The sequence below is a fragment of the Notamacropus eugenii genome, chromosome 3 (genome assembly GCF_028372415.1).
Source record: "Notamacropus eugenii isolate mMacEug1 chromosome 3, mMacEug1.pri_v2, whole genome shotgun sequence".
In the NCBI taxonomy this organism is placed as follows: domain Eukaryota; kingdom Metazoa; phylum Chordata; class Mammalia; order Diprotodontia; family Macropodidae; genus Notamacropus; species Notamacropus eugenii.
The window spans coordinates 112,096,878-112,115,518 of NC_092874.1; positions in this window are offsets into that span (position 1 = coordinate 112,096,878).

Here is an 18,641-nt window from a genome sequence, read left to right on the forward strand (position 1 = left end):
AGCATTTAATCACGTGTACCATTACTTTAGCCCTGTTGGCTGGATGCTGCCTTAGTTTGTAGTTATTTGTGTATATGGCGTATCTTGCTTTCATTCTTGTTCCTTAGCTGCTCTTCCTCTTCCTTCCTTTTGGGCCTCTCCCCCAACATTTTGTTCTGAGCCCTCTTCTGCTTCTACTCTTTCTCACTTAATTATCTCATCTACTCTTCACAGCTCTGACTGATACCACTCCTTTCTGAGCAGAGACAACAAGCCCGTTCAGTCAGACTTGGATTTTAATCAAATCCCATTCCAATCAGTAACCACCAAAGGAATCCTTATCTAAGGGAGACACTGAACATACAAAGCATCAAAACTTTCCAAGTCCAGCGTTATCATCATGGCTCAGCTTTGCCTGAAGTTCAGACACTGTGTACTCAAAGGAATAATCTGTCCACATTCACAATGGTTTTGTATAAGCCATGTATTCAGAAGTCCTGTTAGAAACAAGAGGTCTACATCAAAGACTTCTTGCCTTGGAATGCCAGCCTAAGCTCTCTGACAGGCTGAGATCCCTGTTCCATGTCTCTGTTGGTCACCAGTTCACTAATCCTTTTAGACACCTTTTCCTTTCAATATGACTTTGGATAGATCTGCTACGTCTGGGCTTTCAGACACACATTTGGGATAATTGGACAGTCTTAGAACAAGCACCATAATAGAAATACAGCCAATGCTATCTCTGACACCCCCCTCCCCCCGAAATTCCATTCTTCCCGGAACACTGAACATTTTGCCACATGGAAATGATACCAAGGGCTTCCATAAAACACCAGGGACCAGACATAAAACCCTCTATATTCTGTTTCCCTGGAAGTTAGTGCACAGGAGAAAGAATGTCTCCCTCACAGCATCTCCTAAATCTATCCCATTCTCTCTGCTTACATACTGGTCACCATCAGGTCCTCCTCTTGCCTGGTCTCTCTCTATTCCATGCTACTACACACAGAGGTCAAAGCGATTTTCCTAACATGTTGGTCTGACGATGTCATTTCCCTTATGCAGTATTTCCAATAACTATTATTTCTAGTATGTAAAATAAGTTCTTTTCCTTAACTTATAAAACCCTTTATTACCTGACCCCAACTTATCTTTCTAGCATTTTTATACATTATACCCATTTCTTCATTCTCTGATATAGTCAAACTGACTTTGTTACACTTCTTCAAACATGATGTTTCATCTCGCATCTCTGCACCTTTGCACTGGATATTTCTTATATCTCAGATATGACTCCACTTTAGTTCTCTGTCTTAGAATCCTTTCCCCATCTCAAAAACTTATTTCAAGTTAATGGATTCTAAATGAAGACATTCTTGAGAACCTCAGTCCTTTAATGTCCCCCCTCTAAAACATATCATATTTATTTTGATTGCATTTTGTATATACTTATTCATATACATGGGACAGTTAGCACAGTGACTAGAGAGCTGGGTCTGGAGTCAGGAAGATTTGAATCCAAATCTGATCTCAGATATTTATTTGTTGTGTGACCATGGGCAAGTCACTTAGCCCTGTTTTCCTCAGTTTCCTCATCTGTAAAATGAATTGAAGAATAAAATGGCAAAACACTTAGCTATCTTAGCTATCTGCCAAGAAAACCCCCAATGGGGTCACAAAGAATCAGACATAACTGAAAGCAACAATGACAACAACATATATATGTATATATATATACATATATACATATACATATACATATGTATACACACACACACACACACACACACACACACACTTTCCACATTTTATTGCTTACCCTCTGGAATATCTCTAGCATCACCAACTTTACATACCCATTGTCACCAGTCTATTGGGTTCTCTGTCTCTGACGATGGCAATACCAATCCATTGAAGAGAGTGTGTGTGTCATTATTATGAAAAAGAATTCTATCTTGAGCACAGAGGTTGTGAGACAAACCATGATCTTAAAGATAACTAATGCTGCCTACTCCTTGACTTCATATTGACTTCCCCAGATTTAAATTGCTGCCACAAAGTCTTTTGCTGCATCCTTTCATCTGAACTTTTGTCTGAATTATTTTAATAGTCTTCTAATTGATCCATCTGTCATCAATCTCTCTCCTTTTCCATGTATCTTTTCTCCTTCATCCAAAGTAGTTCCTAATGAGCCAGTCTAAGCACCAAGTCACTATCCTGGTCAAAAAAATTCCAGCAACTCTCCATTTTCTATAGCATACAACAAAAATTACTCATTCTGGAATTCAAAGTTCTCTGCCTCAGTTTCCTCAACTGTAAATTAGAGATAATAACCCTGCCACTCAGGGTTGTGAGGATCAAATGAAATATTTGTAAAGCTCTTAGTTCAGTGTTTGACACAGAGTAGGCACTTAATAATTATTTCTTTCCTTTTTTCCTTTTCTAACCTTTTAAAAGATTAGTTCCTTTTATGTCCTCTGAATTCCTATTGAACAGAATTAGTAGCTATTCCCTTATCGTCTACCACCCTTTTTTCCTGCCTCTATGTGTAATTTGCCCACATAGTACCCCATTTCTGGAATGGACTACTTCTCCAACTCTACTGATTAATCTAATCAATCTCTTTTCTTCAAGGCCAAGATCAGGCACCAGCTGTTCCCTGAAGATGTCCCTGACAATCTTAGCTCCAAAAACCTTCAAATTTATCTAGTTCAACTCTTCATCTTCTAGATGAAGAAACTTAGACCCAGAGAAATTAGCTGATATGCTCAAGGGTCAGAAGACTGCACTGTTTTAAAGTAGAAGAGTTGTGATTTGAACCTGTCTTTTCCTGTAATTCCAATGTTCTTTGTACTCTATTATTTCTATCTTTTCTCAATGCCTTTGTGCTTCTGTTTCCAGATTTTTATGCACGTACTATCCTAAACTGTGCTGTATTCATTTGTGTAAATATAAAATGAGGGACTGAACTTGGTCACCTTGAGGATCCCTTCCAGCTCTAAATCTATGACTCCATGATCTAAGATCCTGTGGTTCTAATTTCTTGTTTCAGTTCTTCCCATTTAATTCCTAACAGGTGAGGGCAGGGACCATATACTGTTTCATCTCTCTACCTTCTCTAGGGCTTAGCATAATTTCTTGCACATCAAGTGCTTTGCAGGTGCTGATTAAATGCAATTGAATCTTCCCTAGTAAATTGTAAGCTACTGGAAGTCAAGGGTTACATTACAGATTTTTGTCTTCCCCATGACATGTAATACCATAGTTTGCACATAGAATTTGCTTCAGGAATGTTTATTAAATGAATAAATGGATTATATGAATTTTGTTTAGCAGATTGGCTAATAATATAACATGTGTTTAGATATGTGAAGGGTTAGGCATAGGGGGCATAGGGGGAATGAATAGTAATAGAGGAAAAGGTTGTTGAAAAGGAAGAAGGCTGAATGAAAGGAAACCAATTTCACCCACTTTCTGTGTCTATTGAGAGTCTTTATAGATAGCAGAGATATCAATATATATTTTTCCTCATGTCAAGCATGTGCTGATCAGTAGAGCAATGTGTACCACATGATAGCTAAGTTTGATTAATTGTTGAGGTTGAGTGAATGTCTGGAAAGGACAATAACTTTATCTCCAGCTGCCTTGAGCCCAGCTGTGAAATAATGTTTCTCTCTTGGTATGCTTAAAAATCCTATACTTTACTCTTTTTGGAAAATGAGAACAATAATTGAACTTCTTCAGTTCTATGACTAGAGTACTATCTTATTCTGCATGATCATTCATAGATCACTGACAATGAGTGTGTCATCAGTCACAATCACTTTGCTCCTACACACTCACTTTTCAGGGATATAGTCGATCTAAATTTGATGACTTGAATTTATTTAAGGAAAACATGTATACTCTTAATATCTCCCTACCTATCTTTATTTTCAACTCTCCATTTGCCATCTTTACTGAGGCCATCCTTATACAAAAAATAATTTTCTTTAACAGGGAAAACACAAGCAGAATCTGAATTGAACAGATTTGCCTTCCTTCCATTTCAATGATGATTTTGTAGTTATCCTACATCATTTATTTTGGCTTCTATCTTTTGTACATGTCCTTCCTTCCTTCCTTCCTTCCTTCCTTCCTTCCTTCCTTCCTTCCTTCCTTCCTTCCTTCCTTCCTTCCTTCCTTCCTTCCTTCCTTCCTTCCTTCCTTCCTTCCTTTCCTATCTTGCCCAAGGTAGAATTGTAGTGGCCACTCAAAGGTCTAATTCTGATGTTGATTAGCACTGAAGCTTTATCTTTGTTTTTCTGACCTAGGCTGCTTTGGCCCTCCTTAAGCATGTTGCTAATTTCTCATTTTCAAGTTTCTGAAGCCCATACATTGGGCAATAATAGGTTCCACCCAAGCTCCATTTAATGACTGTTGTCTGGACCATCCTGGCTTAGAGTGATTATCAATAGTACTTTTGTGACCTCTTTTAAGCTTATTTTTCAAGTGGTTCCTTTTTCTATGTGACTTCTGAACAATGGAATTCACTATTATTTGTAAGCTAATTCATTAATTCAATCATTCAACAAATATTTTGGGAGTCCTTGTTATTTACATTGCAATCAGGGTATTGTGTAGACAAAGCCATTATGGCACTGAGATATCACAGGTCCTGTGGAGTTAAAGACAGCTTTTCAATATGCTAAATCAAGCACAGCAATGGTAGGGCACTTCGACTGAGCAGTCAGAATTCAGGGAAAACAGAGATCTATCTGTGATTCTCATCATACATTCTTTCACTCTTACAGTGTGTGATTTTGAGTAGGTTTCAGCTTCGGGGTGCTTTGATTTTCCCATCTGCTAAAAGGACCAATGGTGTTTTGCCTTTATCTCATGGCATTTTAAAAGTTTCTTTGAATCCAATAAAGTCAACAATGGAATAAAAATATCAAGTTCTGATATCCAATTTTTGAAAAAAATTGTAATAGTGTAGTCAGATGACATCTTTAGTGGCACATAGTATTTCAGTACTTCAAGGATCTGTAATTTCATAGAAGTAGAAGTTTCCCTCATTAAAGTTGATTGTAAGCCTTTAATAACTTAGTATCTAGTCTTTGGGAATATAGATCCAACCTGAGGTGAGCCTTTCTCAACTTAATCTGCTTTTTTTTCTTTTGGAAGCTCCTTTGTGCATAAAACTGCACTATCTGATACACCCCCCTCCTCACTAAAGTAAAAACTAGCAAGGAAAGCTAATGCTTTTCACTGTCCCCAAGAGTTGAAATGGTGACCCTTTAACCTCCCTATCTTCTTCAAGAACAAGAATTTCCCAAGGTGACCTCCATGTCCCAGTGGGCATAAGATTAGGACTTTAATGGAGGATGGTATCTAGGAAGAGAGAAAATCATCCTCACAGCCTTCCTTCAGTTTCTACCCGGGGCATTCTTGTTGGTTCATTTTAATTTAACAAGAGATCAGTGACTTGATCAGTCATGGATCATGATTTCATTGTCCTAATTGTTTTGAAAAATTGGATTGGAACTCTAACTCAATGATGAGACTTTTTTTGAAAGAAAAACTACACACTTTGTGGATAATATTCAGGAGCCTAAATAGTAAAATTTCCTGTGTTCTGTCTCCAAAGAGAAAGCCCTAATCTTTAAACTAAACCCTTTAATATATTAAAGTTTGATATCTCTTTCAACTCGTTATTTTTTCTTTTATTTATTTACAAAAATATAAATTACATATAAGAACCCTAATTGACCATCAAGTGGAAAGGAACTCATAGACCAAAACACTTCCATGGAATTTCACACCACCTGCTTTTCCCTAGAATATGGAAATCCCATTGCTAAATAATTTCCATGATTACATTTTTCTCCGCAATAAATATATGTTTTTTGGTTATGTTTGTTTATTCAGACCCTATATGCTTTCCATTTTTTCTACAATAGATTGGGGTTCATATCATCTTAAATCTCTATACCTAGCCTCTACTCCAACAATGAGACGCAGGGACTAAACTTTTTATAAGGGTAGGGAGAGACATTTAGAGTAGCTCAAGGAACAGTAATAATATCTTTCTTATGATTAAAAAAATTCTATTGTCATTGAAGGTACACATATAGGGATAACTTTTTGGAAAACCATATAGTTTTAGATCAGAAGGAATATTAGGCATCATCTAGTTCAACGTCATTTTACATATGAAGAAGCCAAAGCCTAGAGAGGTCAAGAAACTTAGTCAGTGTCACATAGCTCTTTATCATCATTATCATCACTGACTGAGAGAGCTGTGGTGTAGTGGACATACAAAAGAGCTGCAGTCTGTAAGACCTGAAATGAAATCTGGTTGGTTGTTGTCCTTCATTCTTGAAGAGGACCAAAATGATATCACTATGATGGAGTCAAGGTACAAGGTGTTCAGCTGTGCCTGATCAGACCAATACAAGCTTGGAAGGCTTTACCACAAGTCAGGCAAAAATAGTCCACAGAAACATTTGGAGTGGATATATCTCTAAATTTGTACATCCTCCATTTCTTTTGAGTTATTGCCATTCTGCTTCATTCATAGAGCACATGACTTTCTTTGATGCATGCATGCATGCCATGCAGAGGGATCCTGTGCCACATGTAATCAGTTCCAAAGTTCTTCAGAGAAACCTTGAGAATGTCCTTGTATTGCTTTGTCTGATCTCCACGTGAGCACCTTCCTTACATGAGTTCTCTGTAAAATAGTCTTTTAGGCAAGCATATGTTTGGCATTCAAAGTGGCCAGCCCCTCAGAGTTGCACTTTCTGCAGTAGAATTTGAATGTTTGGCAATCTAGCTTGAGAAAATACCTTAGTGTTCAGTACTTTATTTTGCCAGATGATCTTCAGAATCTTCCTAAGACAATTTTAATGGAAGCAATTCAGTTTCCTATCATGGCACTTATATACTGTCCAGGTTTCACAGGCATACAATTATAAAGTTAGCAAAATGGCTCTGTAGATGTTTAGTTTGGTAGGTAGCCTAATACCTCTTCTCTCCTCCACTGTCCTTTGGAGCCTCCCAAACACTGAACTAGCTCTGACAATGTTTACTTTGCCCCAATTATCCATATGTACTTCACTGGAATGTATACTGCCATGATAAGCGAACTTATCCGCTGTATTCAAACTTTCTCCATTTTCTGTAACCAGTGTTTGCATGGTACGGTGCTAGCTGGTGGAGAATCTGTGTTATCTTGTTAATTGTTAAGCTAAAATTAGCATAAACAACAGAGAATCAATCCATACTTTGTCATATCTCAGCTTAAGAGCCAGCACTGAATGCACAATCATCTGCAAACAAAAAATCATACATCAACTCTCCCTCCATTTTGATCTTGACTTGTAGCTTTTTCAAATTAAATAATTTACCATTAGTATGGTAGCTGACCTTGATGCTATTTTCTTATTTATTTATTTATTTATTTATTTTTTAATGTTTAACAATCACTGCCATACAATTGAGATTTTATCCCCCCCACACCTACCCCCCACTACCCCCCTCCCTCCCCACGACTGCATACAGTTCTGTATAGGTTCTACATATACTTTCCTATTCAGTACATTTTCACTATAGTCATGCTATGTAGTCGGACTAAAATAAATGGAAGAAATCATATAACAAATCAAAACATGATACACAAAAACATACACATACAAAAACATGATCTGCTACATTCTGCGAATGACTTCCATATTTCTTTCTCTGAGTGTGGAAGGCATTTTGCCTTAGAGAACCACCACTGGGATTTTATTTTATTTTTTAAGAAGTTCTTGTGTTATTACAAAATTCCAAGTCTACCAGAAAAAACTCTCGCACACTGTGGTCGTTGCTGTGCACAAAGTTCTCCTGGTTCTGCTCCTTTCACTCAGCATCAGGTCATATAAGTCCTTCCAGGCCTCTCTGAAGTCTTCCTGTTGATCATTTCTTATGGCACAATAGTACTCCATTACATTCATATACCATAATTTATTCAGCCATTCCCCAATTGATGGACATCCCCTTGACTTCCAGTTTTTGGCAACTACAAAGAGTGCTGCTATAAATATTTTTGTACATGTGGGATCCTTTCCCATTTTCATGATCTCTTGGGGATACAGTCCTAGTAGCGATATTGCTGGGTCAAAGGGTATGCACATTTTTGTAGCCCTTTGGGCATAGTTCCAAATTGCTCTCCAGAATGGTTGGATGCGCTCACAGCTCCACCAACAATGAATTAGTGTTCCAACTCTCCCACATCCTGACCAGCATTTATCATTTTCTTGTTCTGTCATGTTTGCCAATCTTATAGGTGTGATGTGGTACCTCAGAGTTGTTTTGATTTGCATCTCTCTAATCAATAGTGATTTAGAGCATTTTTTCATATGACTGTAGATATCTTTAATTTCTTCCTTTGAAAATTGCCTGTTCATATCCTTTGACCATTTATCAATTGGGGAATGACTTGTATGATTATACATTTGAGTCAGTTCTCTATATATTCTAGAAATGAGGCCTTTATCCCCAAGCTTAGCTGTAAAAATTCTTTCCCAATTTACTACATCCCTCCAGATTTTGGTTACATTGGGTTTGGTTGTGCAAAAACTTCTCACTTTAATGTAATCAAAATTCTCCATTTTGCATTTCATAATGCTTTCTATCTCCTCTTTTTTTTTCCTTTTTAAAATCTTTATTTATTTGTTTGTTTGTTTGTTCATTTATTTATTTATCTATTTTCAGTTTTCCACATTCACTTCCACAGAATTTTGAATTTCAAATTTTCTCCCCCACTTACTCTGTCCCCTACTCCAGGACAGCATGTATTCTGATTATCCTTTACTCCAATCTGCCCTCTCTTCTATTATGTTCCCCCATTCCCTTCCCTTCTATTTTCCTGTGGGGCAAGACAGATTTCTATACCTCATTGCCTATATGTCTTATTTTCCAATTGCATGTAAAGACAATTTTTAACATTCATTTTTAAAACTTTGAGTTTCAAATTCTCTCCCTTCCTCCTTCCCCACTCAACCCTATTGAGAAGCCACACAATTCAGTATAGGTTATATATGTATAGTCATACAAAACACTTCCATAACAGACATATTGTGAAAGACAAACAATGTTTCCCTCTAGCTTACTCCACTCTCCATATATTCTGTTCTCTCCTTTGACCTGTCTCTCTACCAAAGTGTTTGCTTCTGATTACCCTTTTCCTAAACCTGCCAGCCCTTCTATTATGCTCCTTCTCTTAAACCCTTCCCCCCTACTTTCCTGTAGGGTAAGATAAACTTCCATACCTTAATGCTAAGTAGAGTTAAAGATCTTCCCCACCCATTAAAGGGCCTGCCCATTAAAGGAAGCTTGATTAGGGGAGATTTTTGTTATTGTTGTTGGAAGGTGTACATCTTTTGATAATTTCTAATGTGGCACTGGTTCTCAAGGGTTGTGATGTCCTCTGGCTCTGAAAAGTGTATATATATATATATATATATATATATATATATATATATATATATATATATATATATATATATATATATATATTCATTCTGAGATGAGGTTTTACTTTGGGAGCTTACACAATGGAAGTGTTTGTTTGGCCAGAGGCAACTCTGGGCAGCTGCTAAGGAGCCCCCTGACTTTGAAAAACCCAGATATTGGTGCTTCTCTCTCTGTGTATTTCCCTCCATCCTATTTCTTCCTGCTTATTCTTCCCTTCTTTCTCTTTATAACCTACTTCTTTGAAATATTTGTTTTGCTTCTGACCTGTCTCCCTTAATCTGTTCTTCTTCCTATCAATACTACCCCCTTCTCTTATTTTCTTTCTTTTTTTTTTTATTATTAAATTTATTTATTTAACTTTTAACATTCATTTTCACAAAATTTTGGGTTACAAATTTTCTCCCCTTTTATCCCCTCCCCCCCCAAACACCAAGCATTCTAATTGCCCCTATCACCAATCTGCTCTCTCTTCTATCATCCCTCTCTGCCCTTGTCTCCATCTTCTCTTTTGTCCTGTAGGGGCAGATAGCTTTCTATACCCCTTTACCTGTTTTTCTTATTTCCTAGTGGCAAGAACATTACTCGACAGTTGATCCTAACACTTTGAGTTCCAACTTCTCTTCCTCCCTCCCTCCCCACCCCTTCCCTTTGGAAGGCAAGCAATTCAATATAGGCCATATCTGTGTAGTTTTGCAAATGACTTCCATAATAGTTGTGTTGTATAGGACTAACTATATTTCCCTCCATCCTATCCTGTCCCCCATTACTTCTATTCTCTTTTGATCCTATCCCTCCCCATGAGTGTCGACCTCGAATTGCACTCTCCTCCTCATGCCCTCCCTTCTATCATCCCCCCCACCCTGCTTGTCCCCTTATCCCCCACTTTCCTGTATTGTGAGATAGGTTTTCCTACCAAAATGAGTGTGCACTTTATTCTTTTCTTTAGTGGAATGTGGTGAGAGTAGACTTCATGTTTTTCTCTCACCTCCCCTCTTTATCCCTCCACTAATGAGTCTTTTGATTGCCTCTTTTATGAGAGATAATTTGCCCCATTCAATTTCTCCCTTTCTCTTCCCAATATATTTCTCTCTCACTGCTTGATTTCATTTTGTTTTAAAGATATGATCCCATCCTATTCAATTCACTCTGTGCACTCTGTCTCTATGTATGTGAGCGTGTGTGCTTGTGTAATCCCACCCAGTACCCAGATACTGAAATGTTTCAAGAGTTACAAATATTGTCTTTCCATGTAGGAATGTAAACAGTTCAGCTTTAGTAAGTCCCTTATGACTTCACTTTGCTGTTCACCTTTTCATGGTTCTCTTCATTCTTGTGTTTGAAAGTCAAATTTTCTTTTCAGCTCTGGTCTTTTCATCAAGAATACTTGAAAATCCTCTATTTCATTGAAAGACCATTTTTTCCCCTGAAGTATTATAGTCAGTTTTGCTGGGTAGGCGATTCTTGGTTTTAGTCCTAGTTCCTTTGACTTCTGGAATATACTGTTCCATGCCCTTCGATCCCTTAATGTAGAGGCTGCTAGATCTTGTGTTATTCTGATTGTATTTCCACAATACTTGAATTGTTTCTTTCTAGCTGCCTGCAGTATTTTCTCCTTGACCTGGGAACTCTGGAATTTGGCCACAATGTTCCTAGGAGTTTCTCTTTTTGGATCTCTTTCAGGTGGTGTTCTGTGGATTCCTTGAATATTTATTTTGCCCTCTGGTTCTAGAATCTCAGGGCAGTTTTCCTTGATAATTTCATGAAAGATGATGTCTAGGCTCTTCTTTTGATCATGGCTTTCAGGTAGTCCCATAATTTTTAAATTGTCTCTCCTGGATCTGTTTTCCAGGTCTGTTGTTTTTCCAATGAGATATTTCACATTATCTTCCATTTTTCCATTCTTCTCTCTTTGTTCTGTGATTTCTTGGTTTTGCATAAAGTGATTAGCCTCCATCTGTGCCATTCTAATTTTGAAAGAACTATTTTCTTCAGTGAGCTTTTGAACCTCCTTTTCCATTTGGCTAATTCTGCTTTTGAAAGCATTCTTCTCCTCATTGGCTTTTTGAACCTCTTTTGCCAATTGAGTTAGGCTAGTTTTCAAGGTGTTAATTTCTTCAACATTTTTTTGGGTCTCCCTTAGCAGGGAGCTGATCTGCTGTTCATGCTTTGACTTCATGTCTCTCATTTCTCTTCCCAGCTTTTCCTCCACCTCTCTAAATTCTTTTTGAGCTCTTCCATGGCCTGAGCCCATTGGGTGGGCTGGGACACAGAAGCCTTGATTTCTGTGTCTTTGCCTGATGGTAAGCATTGTTCTTCCTCATCAGAAAGGAAGGGAGGAAATGCCTGTTCGCCAAGAAAGTAACCTTCTATAGTCTTATTTCTTTTCCCTTTTCTGGGCATTTTCCCAGCCAGTGACTTGACCTCTGAATATTTTCCTCACACCCACCTCACCTCCTGATCCTCCCAGCCCGTGTTTGTGGTCTGAGATTCAAATGCTGCTTCCAGCCTCAGGGCTTTTGGCGGGGGCAGGGCTGCTATTCAGTATGAGATTATGTTCTGGTGCTGAAGTCGGGGCAGGGCCACCTCTCAGGCTCAGTTCCCTCAGGGGGTTTATGCACAGACCTTCCGCAATGGATTCAGGCTCCCGCCCGCTTGGGGAGCCCCTGTCTGCAGCCGCCTCTCAGCTTCTACCTCCCAGGGGGGGCCTGAATTATGGGGGCACCCCGCTCCCCTCTCGACCCGCCAAAGAGACTCTCTCACCCACCCCTGTCACCTGTGGGTGGAGGGACTTGTGCGGCCGCTGGAGATCCCGTCCCTGAAGCCTGCTCGGATCTGTTTCTCTCGGTGCCGCAGCCATGGCCGCAGCAGGTCTGGGCTGGGCTTTGTGTCTGCAGCGCGACGGACCTTTTGCGAGAGGTTTGCAGATCCCTCTGTGGGTGGAGGGATCCGCGTGGCCGCTGGAGATCCTGTCTGTGAAGCCTGCTCGGATCTTTTCCTTTCGGTGGCGCGGCCGCGGCAGGGCTGCACTCAGCTCCCAGTCCCGGCGCCCAGTCCGCAGCGCGAAGGACCCCCCCGCGAGAGGTTTGCAGGTCTCTCTGGAACAGAAATCTCCCTCGCTCCAATGTTCCGTGGCCTCTGGGTGCGGAATTCGCCGTGAGTTACTTCCCTGTAGCCATTCTATGGGTTGTGGGTCTCTATCTCCTCTTTAGTAAAAAATTCTTCCCTTATCCATAAATCTGATAAGTACACTATTCCTTGCTTCTCCAGTTTATTCATGGTATCAATCTTTGTACCTAAATCATGTACCCATTTGGACTTTATTCTTGTGTATGGTGTTAGGTATGGGTCTATGCCTAATTTCCACCACACTGTTATCCAGTTTTCCCAGCAATTTTTGTGAAACAGTGAATTCTTATCCCAGAAGCTGGGGTCCTTGGATTTATCGAACAGAAGGTGGCTATATTCCTTGCCTACTGCATCTTGAGTGCCAAGTCTATTCCACTTGTCTACCTCTCTGTTTCTTAGCCAATACCAAGTGGTTTTGATAATTGCTGCTTTATAGTCTGGTAGCGCTAGGCTGCCTTCCCAAGCATTTCTTTTCATTAGTCCCTTTGATATTCTGGACCTTTTGTTTTTCCAAATGAATTTTGATATTATTTTATCCAGCTCTAGAAAATAATTGTCTGATAGTTTAATTGGTATGGCACTAAATAAGTATATTAATTTGGGTAGAATTGTCATTTTTATTATATTAGCATGGCCTACCCATAAGCAACTAATGTTTTTCCACTTACTTAAATCTGACTTTATCTGTCTTGTAATTGTGTTCATATAATCCCTGGGTTTGTTTTGGCAGGTAAACTCCTAAGTATTTTATACTGTCTACCCTAGCTTTAAATGGGATTTCTCTTTCTATCTCTTGCTGTTGGACTTTGTTGCTAATATATAGGAACGCAGAAGATTTGTGTGGGTTTATTTTGTAACCTGCAACTTTGCCAAAGTTGTTTATTATTTCAAGTAATTTTTTACTTGAATGTCTGGGATTCTCTAAGTAAATCATCATATCATCTGCAAAGAGTGATAACTTAGTTTCTTCTTTGGCTGTTCTTATTCCTTCAATATCTTTATCTTGTCTAATTGCTACAGCTAACATTTCTAGTACCATATTGAATAATAGTGGTGATAATGGACAACCTTGTTTCACCCCTGATCTTATTGGGAATGCATCTAGCTTATCCCCATTGCATATAATGCTTGCTGAAGGTTTTAGATAGATACTGCTTATTATTTTATGGAAAGTTCCCCTTATTCCTACATTCTCCAGTGTTTTTAGTAAGAATGGGTGTTGTATTTTGTCAAAAGCTTTTTCTGCATCTATTGAGATAATCATGTGGTTTTTGTTAGCTTTGTTGTTGATGTGATCGATAATGCTAATAGTTTTCCTAATACTGAACCAGCCCTGTAGTCCTGGTATGAATCCTACCTGATCATAATGTATTAATCTCGTGATAAGATGCTGTATTCGTTTTGCTAAAATCTTATTTAAAATTTTTGCATCTATATTCATTAGGGAAATTGGTCTATAATTTTCTTTCTCTGTTTTGTCTCTTTCTGGTTTGGGTATCAAAACCATATTTGTATCATAGAAAGAATTTGGGAGGACTCCTTCTTCCCCAATTTTCAAAAATAGTCTATATAGTATTGGAATTAACTGTTCTTTAAATGTTTGATAGAATTCACTTGTGAATCCATCTGGCCCTGGAGATTTTTTCCTAGGGAGTTCATTGATAGCTTTTTCAATTTCTTTTTCTGAGATGGGGTTGTTTAAGTATTCAACTTCCTCTTCTGTTAATCTGGGCAATTTGTATTTTTTAAAATATTCATCCTTCTCATTTAGATTATCGAATTTGTGGGCATAAAGTTGGGCAAAGTAGTTTCTAATTATTGTTTTAATTTTCTCCTCATTGGAGGTAAGTTTACCCCTTTTGTTTTTAATATTAGTAATTTGATTTTCTTCTTTCTTTTTTTTAATCAGATTGACCAAAGGTTTATCAATTTTATTAGTTTTTTCATAAAACCAACTATTGGTTTTATTTATTAATTCAATAGTTTTCTTAATTTCAATTTTATTAATCTCTCCTTTGGTTTTCAGTATTTCTAATTTGGTATTTACTTGGGGATTTTCAATTTGTTCTTTTTCTAGCCTTTTCAACTGCAAGTCCAAGTCATTGATCTCTCCTCTTTCTCTATTTTATTTATGTAAGCATTCAAAGATATAAAACTTCCCCTAATAACTGCTTTTGCAGTATCCTGAAAGATTTGGTATGTTGTCTCACTATTGTCATTCTCTTGAATGAAATTGTTGATTGTTTCTATGATTTCTTCTTTAACCCAACCCTTCTTTAGGATTAGATCATTTAGTTTCCAATTGATTTTTGGTTTCTCTTTCCATGGCCTTTTATTACATGTAATTTTTAATGCCATTATGATCTGAGAAAGATGCATTGATTATCTCTACCTTTCTGCACTGGATTGTGAGATTTTTATGTCCTAGTACATGGTCAATTTTTGTAAATGTTCCATGTACCACTGAGAAAAAGGTATATTCCTTTCTATTCCCATTCAATTTTCTCCAAAGATCTATCATATCTACCTTATCCAGAGTTTTATTTACCTCCTTAACCTCTTTCTTGTTTATTTTGAGGTCAGATTTATCAAGTTCAGAGAGGGGGAGGTTGAGGTCCCCCACTAGTATAGTTTTGCTGTCAATTTCTTCCTTCAACTCCCCCAACCTCTCCTCTAAGAATTTGGATGCTATCCCACTTGGAGCATACATGTTTAGTAATGATATTGCTTCATTGTCTATGGTGCCTTTTAGCAGGATATAGTTTCCGTCCTTATCTGTTTTGATTAGATCTATTTCTGCTTTTGCTTTGTCTGAGATTAGGATTGCTACTCCTGCCTTTCTTACATGAGCTGAAGCACAATATATTCTGCTCCATCCTTTGACCTTTATCCTATGTGTATCCCCCCATTTCAAATGTGTTTCTTGTAAGCAGCATATTTTTGGATTATGGCTTTTAATCCATTCTGCTATCCATCTCCATTTTATGGGAGAGTTCATTCCATTCACATTCACAGTTATGATTACAATCTCTGTATTTCCCTCCATCCTCTTTCCCACCATTTGTGCTTTTAGCTCTCCCGTCTCCCTACCCCTCCTCAGTAGTATTCACTTTTCACCCCCTCCTCCTGCAGCCTTCCCCTCCTTCTTTTAGCCCCCCTCCCTTTTACTCCCCTTTACTCTTATTGCTTCTTCCCTCCCTTTTAGCCTCCCTCCCCTTTCTTCCCCCTTCCCCTCCTACTACCTATAGAGATAGTTGGGATTATCTACTTAAGATTATTGTTCCCTCCTTTAAACAAATCAGATGAGAGTACCTCTCAAACAATGCTCATCTCCCTCCCCTCCTTCCCTCTACTATAGTTTTGTATTTCTTCCTGTGCTGTAATTTGCCATTTTCTGCTTCCCCCTTTTCACACCTCCTATTACAATCCCTTCTCATACTTAAATCATATTTTTGACATGACATCATTTACTTTATACCCGTTCCCTCTATGTATATCCCTTTTGTCATAATAGCTGCACAGTTCTCAAGATTAACAGGTATCATCTTCCCTTATAGGGAGGTAAACAGTTTGCCCTAATTGAGTAACATGTTTGTGTTTTTGTTTTTTCCCCCCTGTTTACCTTTTTATGATTCTCTTGAGACCTGCATTTGAAGATCAAATTGTCTATTGAGTTCTGGCATTTTGGTCAGGAAGCTCTGGAAATCCCTTATTTCGTTGAATGACTTTCTCCTTGCCTGAAATGTTATGCTGAACTTTGCTGGGTAGTTGATCCTTGGTTGAAGTCCCAACTCCTTTGCCTTACGGAATATTGGGTTCCAATTCTTTCCATCTTTTAATGTAGAAGCTGCAAGGTCCTGTGTGATCCTGACTGTATGTCCTTGATATTTGAATTGTTTCTTTCTGGCTGCTTGTAGTATTTTCTCCTTCACTTGATAGCTCTGGAATTTGGCCACCATATTTCTTGGTGTTTTGAGTTTGGGATCCCTTTTTGGAGGGGAACGATGGATTCTTTCAATGACTATTTTGCCCTCTGAGTCTAGTACTTCTGGGCAGTTTTCCTTAATGATTTCCTGGAAGATATTGTCCAGACTCTTTTTCTTCTTCATGGTTTTCTGGTAGGCCAATAATTCTTAAATTTTCTCTCCTGGATCTATTTTCCAGGTCAGTTGTTTTTCCAATTAAATATTTTACATTTTCTTTTATCTTTTCGTTCTTTAGATTTTGTTTGACTGATTCTTGCTGCCTCATTGAGTCATTAGTTTCTACTTGCCCAATTCTAATCTTCATCGCATTGTTTTCTTCAGTTAACTTTTGCATCTCCTTTTCCATCTGACCAATTTTTCCCTTTAAGGAGCTATTTTCTCCATTTAATTTTTGTACTTCCTTTTCCATTCGACCAATTTTCCCAGTTAGGTTTTGTGTTTCCTTTTCCATTTGATCAATTTTCCCAATTAGGTTTTGGGTTTCCTTTTCTGTTTGATTAACTCTTCCTTTTAGGGAATTATTTTCTCTAGTTAACTTTTTAACTTCCTTTTCCATTTGTTCAATTTTCCTTTTCAAAGTGATGTTCTCATCAGTGAATTCTTTTTTTTATAATTTTAAAATCATTGGCCAGTTTTTCTTTTATTTCCTTCTTCACCTGTTCCAGGAAATCTAATTGTGCTTTGTAAGAGGTTCATAGTCCCTTCTGAAGTTTCAGATGGAAGTACAGTCTCAGCTCTGACCTCTTTGGTGTTTGTGCTTTGGTCCTTATCCCTATAGAAAGATTCTATGGTTTTTTCTCCCTTCTCCTTTTTCCTATTCATGATGTTGGCTGAGTGTTGTAGCTTCTGGTTCTTTCAGTCAGAAGCTACAGAACTTTGTGTTGAGCTGATGTGTGAAAAAGCTAAAAGCAGGTTTTTGTTTTTTGTTTCCCAGATCAACCCTGGGGTTAGCTTGTTAAGTGTGTGGGAGGGATGGTCTGGTCACAGGAGATCTCCTCAGCTGAACTGAGGCAAAGGCAAGCTCTGGGGATGGTGATCCCAGCTTCCCTATTGTCTTCCCTTTTCCCCTGAAGGGCTGGGGCACGCCTTGATGCTAATGCGTGTTCCCGCCCCTCCTGGGGCTCGTCTCCCGGCGCTGAGGCTTGCCTGGGTCTCAGTGCGAATTTTCTCTGCCCTGTGTCCTCTGTCCTTCCGGATCACCGCCACAGTAGAAAGAATCCCCCTTTGCTATTTTCCTAGCCTCTGGTGTTATGAGACTATTTGCCCCCTTCTGCTGTTCCCGCTGATCCAGGATTTTTCTGGGGAAATGTTTTATGGTTCTTTCACGGTCATCAGGGGGGAGGAGAGAACATTTACTGATCACTCTGCCATCCTGGCTCCCGGAAGTTCAAGTAGGTGACTTACCGAAGTTTAGTCTTCAGGCTGAAAGTCTCTGGAGCTCCTGCGCTGATATCTGGTGCTCAGCGGCTCTCACCAGCTCGGTTTGGCTTGTCTCCTGCTCCTCTGGTTCCACCTGCCACTCTTGGGCTTCTCAGATCCCTTCTGCCCCGTTGCTCTGACCATGCTGCGCTGTGCACTGGGGTCTCACCCCCGCGGAACAGATCTTTCCCGTGGACCTTCCAGTCTAACCCGGGCTCCAAATCTGTCAAAGTCTGTCACCCACTGGATTCTGCACCTCCAAAGTTTGGTCAGATTCTCCTTTCAGAGATATCCAGAGGAGTTTGTCCAGGAGCTTAGGTGAGTCGTTGCTTTCACTCCGCCATCTTGGCTTCGCCACCGCCTTGATGCTATTTTTATCCTTATTGAAGATGTCTGACAACATTGTTGAAGACATCATGCTAAAAAAACATGGGAGAAAGCACATAGATTTGTGAAGAATTATTCCATTTAGGTAAATGAGAGACAATGCTGGTGGTCAGAAGGTCAGGAGATACATTCTCTTTAGTAGTAAGCTACCATTGCTATTGCTGTTTCCAACTCCATTCCTCCCAGGGACTCCATACCATGTCTGGTAGTCTGTGCCTGCTCTTGCATTCAAGTCACCCAGAA